Genomic DNA, 15,921 nt, shown 5'->3' with positions numbered 1-15,921 from the left:
TTGCCAAAGATTACCCAATGAAAATTAAAGAACTCGGCCTTCCTCTATATTCTGGGCTCGAGGCCATCGCTCATCTTGTATCTAAAAGGAATCTGTCGTATAAGAACCTATTGCGTTTACTTCTACCCTATTTCAAAGACCTTACTGTATCAGTAAGTATCTTAGAGGATGTCAGATGTATTGCTTTGAAAAAATGTAGTTCTCAGAAAGATTCTGTCCAAGACAAACTGAGGAAATTATTTGATATCAATATGGATGGTAGAGTGGACACTTTCTCAATCGGTAAATACTATGACGATTCGTCAGAATTTCTGGTTAAACTGGCAACAGAAAGAAGGATTAGTCTTAATCTGGATTATGGTAGATTATGTCCAATTTGCCATAATCGGTCAACAACTATTAGCAGTTCCAAAAGCAAGAAATCGGCCAAAAAAGTAAAATCTCATATTCTTAAAAATATAGAGATCGATCTCTCTTCTGAGTACAAAGTTGATTTTATTGGAGATGAAGAATTCCACAAAGACCACCTGATTCACTGTTATATAGTTGGACTGTGTGCTGACAAAACACCGATATCCTATGTCTCTATTCTACAGTTAAAGGTACCCGAAATCATAGATAACATAACAAAAGGCAAATTTTTTGGACTGAGAATTGTGGCTGTCTTCTCCAAAAGTGTCCTAGCAAAATCTAGCTTGTTCCATGGTATTCTTGTATAATGTATAAAGTAATTGGAAGAAATTTATGATTCAAGAATCAAGACTACGTCAATCGTACTATTTTTGGGAAAACGCAATTTTATTGTTGAGGGCAAGTTTGTAAGTGTTAGCTTTGAATAAACCATAATGTTTTTAGATTTACTGGTAGTAAATTTAAACTTAAATTATTAGTTTCTGTCTAGTGCCTCATTATTGTTAATGGGTTACAATTAATACCTAATTGTCCATGTTGGACTTATTATTATTAATCTTTTTATAAACGATAAAATGCATTAATCATAATAACTGATTTATATTTGGGGTTTTTATATTCGTTGTATCAGAGATTTTCTAATTAAATAAATGTAGTTTTATTGTTCGCAATAAATTAACTGGATGCTTCAACGAGTTGTACTGTAATACATTTAATATTGCAATGGCATAAATGGAGAACATGGAGAATTACTCATAGGTTTTTCCATTTTCTCCATAGAAATAGTCTCCATTTTATACCATTTTATGCCATTTTATGCCATTTTATGCCATTTTATGCCATTGAAAACCTGAAAAATTTAGAATTTCGAGAAAAATTATTTTTCAGTCTCAATTTCAAAGACAAAGGTTTTTACCTACTATGATTTTACATCTTAATTTTTCAACCAATTTAAACGAACAATGTAGTCAAACAAATTGAATAATAACTAGATACTATATGAAAATATTACAATAACAATATTTCAATATACATAATATAATACATTTTAAATAAAACATCTTAAATACTTATCTGAAACAAGTAGCCAAATATGGGGCGATCCTTGGATCAGAGAATGCTCCAAACAAAAAAATTTCATGGGGCAAGATTTAAACGAAATGTAACATACAACACCTGTTACTCGGGGGTTGTTCCCTGCTTTACATATTGTGCGTAGTGTTTGAATGCTACCACGTTTAATCTGTCCTATACAATCGCAATCGGTTGCGAATAAATTCTAATGTCCGATGATACCCCGAATGTATCACCCGCAAATCTGGACAGCCGTGACTTTGTTGTCAGATAGCTTCTCCCTTCATTCAAAAGTAACGTTTCAGCAAATTTGAATTCAATCTTTCCAAAAATCTTGGTGGTGACCATGGTGCTGGAGTCGCTCTCTTCTAGCAGATTCTCCGAAGATTCTTGAATTTCGTTGTCCTCTCCAGTCTCCACCTTCGTCGTCTTCCTCTTCCTCGTTGACCTGAGCTGTCGGCTTTCCGAATCTCACTGCTGGATCGATCACAGCAGTGAAAACAGAAAAATGGTAATCTTTTCCTTCTGCAATGCAATCGTTCGTCACCTGATTTATTGCTCTTGCCAGCTCGGCCAAGTTTAGCATTTCTCCAGTCCAAACAGGGATCTTATGTTTTGACGGAGCAGGTATTGTCGCTGAAGGGTCAGCAGGGACAGCTGGTCGAATGACTGTTCGACCTCGTTTGTGGGCGACGACTGACGTATCTTCAGGAGAACACATCGTACTCCTAACATTTCTCCTCTCCATACCAAACGCCATCGTTGACGCATCCATATTCCTAGATCGTCCCCCAGAGTAGGACGTCCGGATGCAGGGGTGTAGGAAGCGGGGGGGGGGGGGCAGGGGGCCATCGCCCCCAGCCCCATAAAATCGGGGCAAGGGGCCAAGAAGGGCCAACTTTTTAAAGGTTTCTAAAAGAATTTTAAATTTTTGAAGAAAAAAAAATTCGGACCGAAAATTTTACAAGTCACAATTTTTTTCAAAGTTTTTCTAGAAACTACTTTTTTTCACGATTCATGCTACCCATTATTATTATTAGCCGAAAATATTTTTTCGATTTTCGAAGTCCGGACCTACCCTTCGATATACAATTTTGGACTCGAGGGTTCCCTCTTGTAATGCGATCTCGGAAGGCAGGCCTCCCCTTTGCAGTGCGAGCTCGGAAGCGAGAGCTCTGCCTTCAGAGGTACGTATCGAGGATGACTCGGACCGAACATTTTATAAGTCAAAATTTTTTCAAAGTTTTTCTAGAAACTACTTTTGTTCACGATTCATGCTACCCTGATCATTATTAGCCGAAAATATTTTTTCGATTTTCGAAGTCAAAAATATTTCAGTTATTCAGTTATATTTCAAGTTATCCTAAAATCACTTTCCTTTGCTCGGTCTAAAAATCCAAAATTGAACCCAACTTGTTATCTTGAATTTAAATCTATATTCTATGGAGTTAATACTTAATAGCCATTAGCCAATAATCATTATATTATGTTTTCTGTGGTATACAAGTATACAGTGTAATTAGATAGCTTGTTCCCGCTTTTACCAGCATTTTGCATGTTTATTCGTCACCCCCCTCTGCTGATTGTGAAAGATAATGAAGGTCACGTGTTCAGGGTAGCTTACGCATGTGACTCCATACTGGACTCTAGACAATCACGTGACTCAGCTCTAGACGCCAGACGGTGATTAGCTCTGTACTAGACAGTGGCTGCTTGCGAACAACCCCTCCGCTGTTTGTAAGTCACGTGACACAAATAGAGCATTTCTATTGGCTTTCAAATGATCACGTGATATCGATCCTGCACTCTGATTCGCTCCCGGGCTACATCTCAGCACGCATTGCCTATAAATAGCCAGGCCAAAATACCATCGGGTTCCATTCGTTCTCTTCCGTAGTCTGTTTGGCACTCTTAACCACTAGCCAGTGCCCCTCTTCGTCTTATCACTCATGTAGAGATAAGAGAACCGTATCGTAGAGCATGTTTTCGTTGAGCGCCGAACTCTCGTTTGTTCTTTGAATCACAGACTTTATTCCTGCTTGCTTTGAAATTTCCTCGATAGAGATCGGTTCACAACTCACAAGTGTTGTCACTTGTTTCGAGTTTCGAGGATGTAGGTCTCACTAATTCTCAGTACCTATTACTTACTCCTGCTGTAGCCTGTAGAAATAACTTTACACTAGGCTTGAGTAATGAGTTTGCCTGAAGTGTGCCTCTACTAACCTAGTATAAGCATCTAGTAGCCTACTATGAGCTTTCATAAGCTTGTTACGCCCATAGTAAGCGTAAATAAACATGTTAGGATGTCCAATTTAGGTGTTAAATGATGTTAAAGGTGAAATTTCGAAGACAAAATTCATGACATAAAATGGCATAAAATGGAGAATTACTCATGGGTTTTTCCATTTTCTCCATAGAAAAAGTCTCCATTTCATGCCATTTTATGCCATTTTATGCCATTGCCCCCCCCCCCCCCCCCATTATTATACTGTTCTTTAATTCTAGGTAGTGACCAGCTCGGAAATTGTATCTAAGGCAAAAGTAATTTCACTACCCTAGACATCCTATTATTATCATAACTAGTGTAACGCCGGGATTTCACTGCCGCAGTTAAAAAGGGTAGGAGTATTTACCCACTGTAGTCAAAACCCGCATTAGGTGAGCAATTCTATTCGGAGTGCCATCACGTATCTAATAGTATCTTAAACAATAGTATCTTAAACACTAATCAATAGAAATTAACCCTTATTAACTCCGCACCACACCCACATATTATCTGAAAACATGCATTACATTGTCGTATGAAAGTATGAACTCTCTCTACAGTTCAAACAGACCGTTATAAGCGCTCCCTCCCCTAATAAGTTTAAAGTATCCATGACAGCACGTAATTATGATATATGTACCAACGCTACATAATATTTAAATGCAGTAATGGGAGAGAGCGAGCGAGCCCCGTAACTTGATTAAGCTGCTCAAGCCATTTTATGTAACATTTGTGGTACAAAACCATCAATTAAACCACTTACCACCGACCGACTTAAAAACCCTTTACCATTTGACTTCCTCATAGTTTTGTCGACACTTTACCGAAAAAATCAGCCCCGTAACTCTTACCGTTTTCTTGATTAAGCCGCTCGGAAATTACACACACACACAGAAAACACACAGAAAACACACAGACAGAAAACACACATTCTGAGATTATTGTTTAAGATGGAATCATGGCTATTCCAACAAATGTTTGCCATTTATTCAGGAAATGTGAGAATTTCATATTATATATTATAATTATTATCATAATTATATAATATATATATATCGAATTCTCATATTATACCGTAATTATTATAATAATTGATATTAATCTCTGAATGAATTACCAAAAAAATGTTTGATGATAAGCTCACAGGTTAGCTAAAAGTAAAATGAGTTTCGTGAAAGAAGGACCCAAATTTTAGGGATCAGCTCGGGAGAACTTCTGGACGCAATTTTTGAAGATATTAAACAATTAATGGAAGGTCTCTATAATGCTATTCAGCTGCTCAACGAATCAAGCGAAACAACCAACAAGGTTGCAGCTTTAGAGAGTATTTGTCATTGTTTTTCTTTGGCCAAGAACTCTGGTCAACTTTTGGCTACTCAAAAAGGTAAAAAATTGTTAATAATTTCTGGATTCATTTCATAATACAGGGTGTCCCAAAAAAGGAAACCAAATTACTTTTGTTTAATAATAATAATATTTACGGCTTGAAACTTCTTAAGTCAATGTGCTTCAGAATCTGTGTTAAACTTTCAGGGAAAAACTCCGCCAAAAACCTGTTCAGTTGGCCCATTACTTTTTCTGCCAGATAGGCACGTCATGATCTTCACTTTGAGAGTAATAACAATGCAATAGCATACAAAATGATCGAGGCTACCACACCCTACTCGAATGAACTTTTAAAGGTTTTAAAACTTTTTTCTGGGACTTCAGAGGTCATACCATATAGCCCTGTAAATAATAAATGGTGTTCTCAAACCGTTCGTGAGTTATTAACACTGATCACTTGGTTGCCTTTTTGGGACATCCTGTATGTATTTTATTAACAGCTAGGATAAGGGCACGACCGTACTATGACTGTTGTCATCATGACTGTTGTCATCATGACTGTTGTCATCATGACTGTTGTCATCATGACTGTTGTCATTGTCGGGTGGAAAGGCCCCCTGCATTATATGACCTTATCAAATCAAATAAGTTAAACTTAATCTTTTAATCCTATTTAAACTTATTTTCAGAAGTATAGAACTTTAAACATCTCCTTATTCGTTCCCACTTGTTATCATTGCCATTTTATTATTGTTCTATACTTCTATGTGTAATGTGTATAACTGTAAATAATATTAAGTTAACGAAATTCCTAAGTGGGCATCTATGTAATTTTCAACATAAATTGTTACCTTCATGCCCACAGTTCACTGTTAAATCATATCTTATTTTATCACTCATTAATTTATTACTATATCTTTATGTCCCTAGGAGGGTATTCTACTAACAGTTTTCGACTGACTTGAATGTCCTGCACAGCAGATTGAAGCTTCTTAAATTATTTTTTATTCTTATTGTATTGCTGTGTAAATTTGATTATAATTCTAATTCTAATTCTAATGACTGTTGTCATCATGACTGTTGTCATCATGACTGTTGTCATCATGACTGTTGTCATCATGACTGTTGTCATCATGACTGTTGTCATCATGACTGTTGTCATCATGACTGTTGTCATCATGACTGTTGTCATCATGACTGTTGTCATCATGACTGTTGTCATCATGACTGTTGTCATCATGACTGTTGTCATCATGACTGTTGTCATCATGACTGTTGTCATCATGACTGTTGTCATCATGACTGTTGTCATCATGACTGTTGTCATCACGACTGTTGTCATCACGACTGTTGTCATCACGACTGTTGTCATCACGACTGTTGTCATCACGACTGTTGTCATCACGACTGTTGTCATCATGACTGTTGTCATCATGACTGTTGTCATCATGACTGTTACAGTCATGACAAATGTTTTTCTCGTCGATAAACAACCTCGATTAATTCGTAACCTTCTACGATGTTCACAGCTGAATATATATATTTTTTTAAATATGCAACCTACCAAAACCAATGGTGCCCTCCCGGGATCTTTCCTCTCGCATTTGCGAGAGTCGACTCCAATGGTGTAAAAGGAGGTCAGGATTTGGTCACACCAAGCTCTAACATCGCTATTTGTTGACCATCGGCCTTCACTAAAGGTAATTTTTTAGAGAGTGGAGGCCGACCGTCAGCCTGGGATGCAGGGCCAAGTGGGAAACAACGTCAAGGCCCCTTCCTACATGGGCCATGTTGGTTTTGGCAGATACTGTAGTAATAAAATATGAGGTGAATTGAGTGAGGTGAAGTGAAAAGGGCGTAGTAAAGGAGGTTAAAAGGTAATTTAGGAAGGAAAGGAAGCAGGGCATGTACTACAAAACAGCTAGTAGTACTACAAGATACTAACAATAACCATTAATAATTAAATATCATTAGACAGCAATATCAATGGAGTAGACATTTAGCCCTAATCGGCCAAGATCGACACAATACTAGAACTTTTGTGACCTATTTTGTCTCCTGTTAGTGAAAGCTTAAGTAATTTGATATACCCCTGCCAGATCGGTATTTCCCCTGCATGAAATCTTTTGCTATGTACCATTTGGCATAAATATTAAAATAGTTTATGATTTGTGAAGTGTGATTATTTGAAGATATTTGACAAACAAGAAGGTGGTAAAAAGTGGCCTTAAGACAGGTGGAAAATTTAGGAAAAGTTGGTCAGCCGAATGGAACCTAAAAACGTCTTAAATCCTTTTGGGGGCTTCTTGTGTCGGTAGATCGATTTTTTCAGACGGATCTGTCTGTACTATCTTTGCACCTTTGCACTTTGCACTGCCAATGTCCATTTCACGCAACATGTCGACCAAGGTAATCATGACGTCACGTTATCCACAACAGTTATAGGCTTAGCTTTTTGAAAGACGTGCCTGAAGTGCCTCAGGAGTTGTCACGTATCTTGGCACACCCTCTAAACACACTACGTGCTTCTGGTCATGACTGTCGTGCCTGTTGGCATTATCTCTGACCATACTATGACAACAGTTATGGTGACAACAGTCATGATGACAACTGCAGTCATAGTATGGTCGGGCCCTAATATCCTTGTAAATAGTGTTTGTGTATTAAATAGCTTCATTTTTTTGCTACTGGCAACTGCTCAACTGCAAGCAACTATTTCCTCTATTTTCTAAATCTTCTATAGTTATATTTCTGCTCTGGTAGTAATGGCAATATATGACGTGACCTTTAAGCCATTAAATATGGCATTGAATTTCTCATTCAATTTGCACGTGGGCGGTCAAACAAACAAACATAAAGTTTCGAATTATGGAATAGATAGATACAGTATCATGACGTATCAATCATTCTGATTATAAAGTTATAATACCTGATAATGTTTATTTCAGAGTTTTTTAAAGTGCTCTGCAAGGACCAATCTACGATCATTTCAATATGTGACCTTTTGAAACTGAGAAAGGAAGAGCATTATGTGGTTTCCAATAATAAAGCAACATTTATACCAGTGATGGCATGGGACATTTTGTTCTCCATTTGCAACAAGGATAAAAATTCGATGTTAATGGGTTGCATGATGGAAAACGGTGCAATTGGGGCAATCCTACTGCATCTTCCTACACTTTATCGCGATAATGATGGTAGTATTATACACGTTGCTGTTTCTATATTGAATTTGTTCATTTTAGCAGATTTCAAGGATACAAGGTTCTTCGAACGAAGCATCAAATGGAAAGGTGACATTTTTTCCAATTTTCCGGCTATTTTAAAAACTGTAGAAAGGTTGGAAATGTGCAAGAACGAACGACTTTATAGGTCAGTCTATTTCATATTCGCATCATGTTTGAGCTTCGACGACATTAATTACTGTAAGTCCATGGTGAGGTCCCAAATAAAGGATGGAACAGTTTGCAAGTTCTTCATGCTAATCAGTGATCTAATGAACTATGATGGTGAGTTTGTGGAATTTATCATAATCAGAGTGGTTATCATTTTTAATTTGATAAGTCAGTGTGATCAGAATACTGTCCACGAAAAACCTAATCATGGACTTGATGCTGAACGACGGGTTTTGAATGAATTGGCAATCAAACATTTAACCACAATTGCAAAAGATGACATTGCATTTCAAATAACACTGTTGAACATGACTGAATATGATGAAAAAGATCGTGAATTATTTGTGAGAGAAAAACTATTTAAACAATTAACATCACATTTGGCTGTTGAACTGCGCTCAAAAAAGATGCATTATGAAAGAATGACTGGTTTAGTTCAGATGCTGGGTATAATGTACCATGACCACAATCTTAAAGATTCCATTATTTACGAAGATTTTCGTTGTTTGAAACGATACTTTCCATTATTAATAGATTCTCAGAAACATTCTGTTGATTTTCTGAAAAAATCATTATTGCTAACTTGGTGTCTCATTCATGACAGTGGATTTTTCAAAGAAGAGGACTTCAGTCAACTCAGAGCCTCAGGGTTTATTGTTCTATTAATCCAAAATGCTAAGATATTTCATGGTGATTACACCGAAAGATGGCTTGTTTGGGGAATGATTTCGGCTTGCTTCTCTCCAGAACCTGATTCACAACACCGTATTTCTTTGGAAGACATCAGCCAAATCTTACCTGGTATACCCCTGTGCATGGAATTGATTTTACAGAAAGAATTTGATGACGAATTACAGTACAACACAAGAAGACTGTTATTGATTGTTGTGAGCAATTTAGTGCATATCAAAGATAAGGGATGCAGTCGAATCGACTCAGTTTTGCATGCTTTTGAAGAATGCAACTTTATTCCTGGGATCGGAAAAGCCCTAATTCTCATCGAGGACACAGATGCAGAGGCAACACATCAGCTTGTTCATACGATATTTGGTATGGATGATTTGATGGATAGCAGGGATCTTATGGAGAAATTACTCGACTTTTTACCGGCCCTGGCTAAAAAGCAGCAGCGCATTTGTGAATACACTGATGCTGGACAGCACCTAGGAACACTAATTGCATCTCTCTTAAGGAAGGCTGCTGCCTATGTTTTAGATGATATTAATCCAACTTTTTTTTCTGAAACTTTGGTTTGGAAGGTTACTGGTATGTGGAAGTTTTTAAGAATTTCAGGTAAAAAAAAGTTCTTTTCGTCAGATCTATTGAAAACTGAGGAAAATTTTGAGATTCACATGGAAACGTTTATAGATGTTCTGAGGGCAACATGGACAATGGTTGACAAATACCCGGAACTCATATGCTCTCATCTCGCCAAATTTAATACTTCTTTGTTTGGGGAAAATCCAGGCCTTCAAGAAACATGTTCGACTATGTCAGCACTGATAATCGAAATTATTATCTCCTACCTTGATCATTCTCAAGATTGCAGCTTGAACTTCCTTAGAGAGTTGTCCTCTTTCATCAAAGACTTATCACATGAAGCTGTCAGTTCTGAAATGAACAGAGTAATGTTTAGTGGTTTACCTCGAGCATGTGAACGTTTTCTGAAAGTGGACAGCGATAAAGTGACAAGTCCTAATTTAAAGTATTTTATTAATGTATATAACTATACTAGCCTAGACTAGAGTAACTAAAGTTTTATACTTATAGTTTTTTAGCACATATTATTGCAAAGAGAATAAATTCCTCACCTCCTAATTAGTAGATAGCATGGTTGAATGTTTTGACACTTGATAGGTGTCATGGTCCTTAGAAAAAGAAAAAAAGGAAAAAAAAGCAGTGATATGTTTTAGAACATTGTGCATGAGTATTGATGATGGCATGTGGCATCTTTTACAGAATAATTATACTTGACTCTACTCTGTACAAAGAATGATGTAATTGAGTATAATGTGCTCATAATAATGTCTATTTTATTTTTTACAGAACAAAGATATGATCGTTATTTTCTAATTGTTATTTTCATATCGTCACCTACAAATCAAACGGGCCTAAGTCGACTTAGGCTCTTTTAAATTGCAACACGGCTACGTAATCTGGGGTACCATACCTACAATCTACATTGTCCCAAAATATGAAAATTTTTTGATGAAAATATTCTTCGGACTTTTTATTAAAATTTTGTATAGGAAATATTAACAAATTAAATGGGCCTAACTTGACATTGGACTTTTCAATCTTCATAATATTCTCTTTGATTTAAAAATTAAATCCGAGAGAATATTAATTTTTTTTGCTGTTAAGCACCTCGGCTAGGTCCAGACTCTGGATTTGCAAAAAAAACAATATGTTTTAATCGATTATCTCAAAACGTGCTTTTTCGACGGCCTTTTTAAATTGTAGGTGACGATATTAAAATTTCGATCAATGAGCATTTTGTAATGCAGCGTTTTTAATATGTTTATGGCATAACTCTAATTTTCCTTTTATTGATAAAAGACTGAACCGTTTAATTAGAGTGTGCAATATTATAATATTTATCTTTTTTCAATTTTACAAAAAAATATTATAGTGCAATTTTGTGATCTTAAAAGTCAAAAAGTGTTGTCTTGTTATAATATTTCGATTCAATTATTCCATTATCATTTACCTAATTTTTGTATGATCCTTTTAAATTTTAATGACTCATGATTTATATAATATTTAAAAATCTAAACACGATTTTACAATAACCATGTCCATTGTCAATCTCTTAATTTTATCAATGCAGCATAACTTTGTTGTGACTAATTTGGGTGCTACTTGTTAACAGCACTAATAAGTCAGATTAAAAAAATTATAGATTAGCTTTATGTTTGCAGAGTGTATGACTTTTTGGAATCTCTTGTTTCAGGAAATAATGTACACAATATGGAAGGTATTCACAAAGCTATTCATCAGCTCAATCACTCTAACGACATCAGCATCAAAGTTGAAGGACTCAGCGAAATTAATAAATATTGTGATTCGCACACAGCCGGCACTCGCAATGGTAAGTCTGAATTTGAAATGAAGTAATGGGCCTTTTTCATCTACGATCCAAATGATACCTATTCTCTATTATAGATGACCGGTTAAGATTATTACTAGCAAAATCGGACTTTCTTGTGATAATTCATAGCTAGCAGTTACACTACCCTCACTTTATTTCTAATTAGATTTGGTGAGTGTTTACCTTGTCATCTATTTCAGAGTTTATCACGGTGCTGAACGGTGACCAAACAACGATTGCCACACTTTGTAAACTACTGAAACAGTTACGTCTTACAGAGTCTGTTACATCTGTGATATTGAACAAGCTGTTTTACATTGGGTGGAATGGATACATTGACGATGTTAAGACTGACAATGATCCTAATCCTATGTTTACTGGTTGTATGATGGAAAATGGTGCAATCAAAACTATCCTGCAACTCCTTCCTATGATTGTTGATACAAGTGATATATATTGGGCAGTTACTTTATTGACTCAATTCATAAATACAGATTTCAAGAATACAAGGTTTTTCGAATGGAGCACAAAATGGAAAGGAGACATTTTTGCTGAGCTTCCACTGCTTCTTAAAACCGCAGAGAACATGGATAGCGATTACGAACGCCGGTTCTGTAAGAAAGTATTTGACATATTCCAATACTAGGGAAGGCATTCGATGTACTGTATGCCCATGGTGAGGTCCCATATAAAAGACGGAACAATAAATAAGTTATTCAAGTTATTCGGTGAGATGAGTAATGACAATACTTTTGTGAAAGCATACCTGAATGACATGATACAGACTTTTCGTATAATACTTCAATACACTGAGACCAAAGAACAGATGCATGGGCTTAACACTGAATTCCGGATTTTGACTGAAGTTGCAGTAAAAAATCTCTCTCAAGTTTCAAAGGATAACTGGGCATTCGAAAATGTAGTGAAAAATATTTCTATTTATCTGCAAGATGGTGATAGAGAAGATCGCGAGTTCTATATGAAAGAAAAACTGTTTAAAAGACTGATTTTGTACTTGGTTGTGGAATTGAGCTATACAGAAATGCGTTATGAAAGGTTGAACCGCTTACTCGATACACTGATTATAATGTATGATATTCTTAAATTTTCTATTGTTTACAAAGATTTTTGTTCAATAAACAAATGCTTGCCTGCCCTATTAGATTTTCAGAAGCATTCGGTTGATTTTCTTGCAAAAGGAACTCGCCTAATAGCAATTATGTTTGGTGATAGTATAGCGTTTCACGAAGACAACTTGGTATTAAATGATCTCAGAGCTCCAGGTCACATTGCTTTGTTGGTTCAGAATGTCAAGATATTGCACAATCACAGTGTTGACGAACACATAAAGTTACTTGGTTGGAGACTGATATGTCAGTACTTTGGTACAGAAGAGAGCTCGGAACATCGTGTCACCCTAAGAAATATTGATGAAATGATGCCTGGTATACCATTGTGCATAAACTTGATCTCACAAACGAAACTGTGCATAGACTTGACTTCACAAACGGAAATTAACACTGATTTAACAAAGTTTGGCATGATAATAGGAATATTGTCTGTTATCGTGAAAAAGCTAGTATTAGTCAAAAACGATGACTTGGGTCAAATAGACTCACAATTGCATGTGTTAGAAGATTGCGATTTTGTTTGTGGGATTGGAAGAGCATTAACTCTAATTAAAGAACCAATTTTCACATCCCAGCTTTTGAGTATACTAATTGGTCTGAGCCAACTGATGGATAGAAGGGTACTTATGGAAAAGTTGCTAGTCTTTTTACCAGACCTAGCTGAAAAGCAAAAGAAATATATCGACCATACTATTACTAATGTTGAAGGACGTCTTCTTAGGTCACAAATCTCCCATATTATGAGAAAAGCTGCTGCTTATGCATTGGACGACATTGATCCCGTCTTCTTCGTCAAAGATGTGTCTCCTAACATTGTGATTGCCTGGAAAAGTTTCCGAATTTTAGATAGAAAGATGTTATTTTCATCTCACTCATTGGAAACTGAGGAAAATGTTGAACTATCTAATACTGGCCAATGCACAGACATTGATGTTCTTAGAGCAACGTGGAAAATGACTGAAAAATTCCCGGAACTCATCTGCTTTCATATTGCCAAATTGAACCCTTCCGTATTTGGGGAAAACACACAACCTCAAAAAACACTTTCGGGAATGCCAACTCTTATAATCAAAACTTTGATCTCCTACCTCGACCATTCTCAAGATAACAGCTTGGACTTCTTAAGAGAACTGACCTCTTTCGTCAAAGACCTATCTCATGAAGCTGTCAGCTCTGAAATGAGCAGAGTAATGTTTAGTGGTTTACCTCAAGCATGCGAAGATTTCCTGAAAGTGAACAGCGATAAAGTGACAAACCATAATTTAAAGTATTTTATTAATGTATATAACTATACTAGCCTAGACTAGAGTAACTAAAGTTTTATACTTTAAATAGTTTTGTGAGCACATATTATTGTAAAGAGAATTGATTCCTCACCTCCTAATTGATCTAGCATGATTGAATGTTTTGGTCCTTAGAAAAAAGAAAAAAAGGGAAAAAAAGTTGTGATATTTTTTAGAACATTGTGCAATGTGCATGATGATTAAAGATGGCATGTAATGTGACATGTAATGTGAAATCTTTTACAGAATTATTATACTTGACAATACTCTGTACAAAGAATGCTGATTGCTGGTATAGTACTGAGTATGATGCGCTCATAATAATTTCTATTTTATTTTTTATATTGTATTATTTTTATATTTCATATCAAAATTTGCAGCGTTTTTTAATATGTTTGATGCATAACTGTAATTTGCTTTTTATTGATAAAATACTGAACAGTTTATTCAGAATGTGCAATATTTATCTTTTTTTATATTAGTGCAATTTTGTAATCTAAAAAGTGTTGTCTCTTATTAGTAAAACAAATTTTTTTTTAGTAAAACAAATTTTATTTTATACCCACAATCAATTCATATTTAGTTCAAATATTTAATGTCGAAATAACCATTTCACATAAGTGGTCATATTATAATAAAATAATTTGTGATAAATTAATAAATTAATTTACACTCAAAAATGAACAAAATATACACAATTTTTACCTAGTGCAACACTGGTTCGGCGCGCGGCTGATCGAAAAAGTTTGGTTTGCATTTACTAACTATATACAGTGTACAGCGTACATGAAACGATAACTTACTGAATCTTTTTATACTAGACACATTTTAATTCAGATGTTGTTCAATGAGTTAGCCACAAAAATGTTCAAATTATGTAGGAGGGTAAAGGACACAATTGCTAGTAGTGCTTCTTTGTGCCCGTTGACTACAATGAACATTTTGCAGAGTTTCTCCAGACGGCTTTTATCGGAGTGCGTGTTAATTATTTGGTTATGCACAAGCCAGGCCAACATTTTGTTTTAGTGTCAGCTGCACTACCAGGTTGCAGAGTATCATAAACACTAAACAATTATACACTATACAAATTTGCTAATACAATATCAGAGTCCGATCTAGCTGCAAACGTCAGACACCACAGTTCAGCCGCCAAGTACCGTTTAAGTGAACACCGAAACACGAGGTTTAGGTGTCATTTTGTAAATCACTTTATGGATGGATAATTCAGTAATTGTTGAAGAAAATTACAGTCACTGCCACCTATAGCGTTATGTCATGGGTCTGATTAACAGCCAAGAATAAACGTTCGTGCGCGCTTAAGAAACCCGCGCAAATGTTGAAGTAGTGAGTAGCTGCGGCGCGCTTTTAACATATATTACGTATAGCGCCGTACGGAAACGGCAATATTTAAGTAATTAAGTATTTGTTTATATAAATTCCACGTTTTTATCAATAATCTAGCATGGTCCAAAACTGTTAAAGTTGTCATTATGCCACTCATTATCGAACCTGCTTTGGGCATCTAGAAGAGATCGGTTTAGCCTCGCTTTGATTGAGTTGCAGGATGTGTTCACAAAGTCAGGTTTATTCTGTGGATTGGAGTCCTTGAATTGATTCCAAAGCCAAGAAGATTTATAAATAAAGTTATGGCTTGGCTTTGGTGGTATTAGACGGTCATCCCTCAGTTCAGACATGTTAAGTAAAGAGTAGAGAGATATGGGTACCCTATATTTCACTATTTTAAAAAGTTCAGTTATAGTACGAAGTTTGTAAAGATTATGAACAGTAAGGAGTTTATGACTGTTAAATAATGGTTTGGTTGATTCCTTGGAATAGAATTCAGCTCCTAGTTTTTGACAACATAAGGGTCTAACAAGTTTATTATGAATTAACGATTTTGAGCGGACACACTTTCCACATGGTTTAACACGTGGATTAACATACT

General features: G+C 35.8%; 2 long non-coding RNA genes across 2 annotated transcripts; both read left to right on the top strand.

Annotated features, from left to right (window-relative positions):
- Positions 1 to 4,888: 4,888 nt before the first annotated feature.
- Positions 4,889 to 10,228, top strand: LOC134822819 (uncharacterized). The gene is made up of 2 exons (XR_010161222.1): positions 4,889 to 5,135; positions 8,026 to 10,228. It is a non-coding gene; the product is annotated as an uncharacterized LOC134822819 (long non-coding RNA).
- A 1,191-nt stretch (positions 10,229 to 11,419) lies between these two features.
- Positions 11,420 to 14,144, top strand: LOC134822597 (uncharacterized). The gene is made up of 3 exons (XR_010161206.1): positions 11,420 to 11,563; positions 11,764 to 12,619; positions 12,962 to 14,144. It is a non-coding gene; the product is annotated as an uncharacterized LOC134822597 (long non-coding RNA).
- The last annotated feature ends 1,777 nt before the right edge of the window (positions 14,145 to 15,921 follow it).

The sequence above is a fragment of the Bolinopsis microptera genome, chromosome 11 (genome assembly GCF_026151205.1).
Source record: "Bolinopsis microptera isolate Bmic1 chromosome 11, MBARI_Bmic_1.0, whole genome shotgun sequence".
Classification (NCBI taxonomy): domain Eukaryota; kingdom Metazoa; phylum Ctenophora; class Tentaculata; order Lobata; family Bolinopsidae; genus Bolinopsis; species Bolinopsis microptera.
This window is presented reverse-complemented; position numbering and strand designations above follow the sequence as displayed.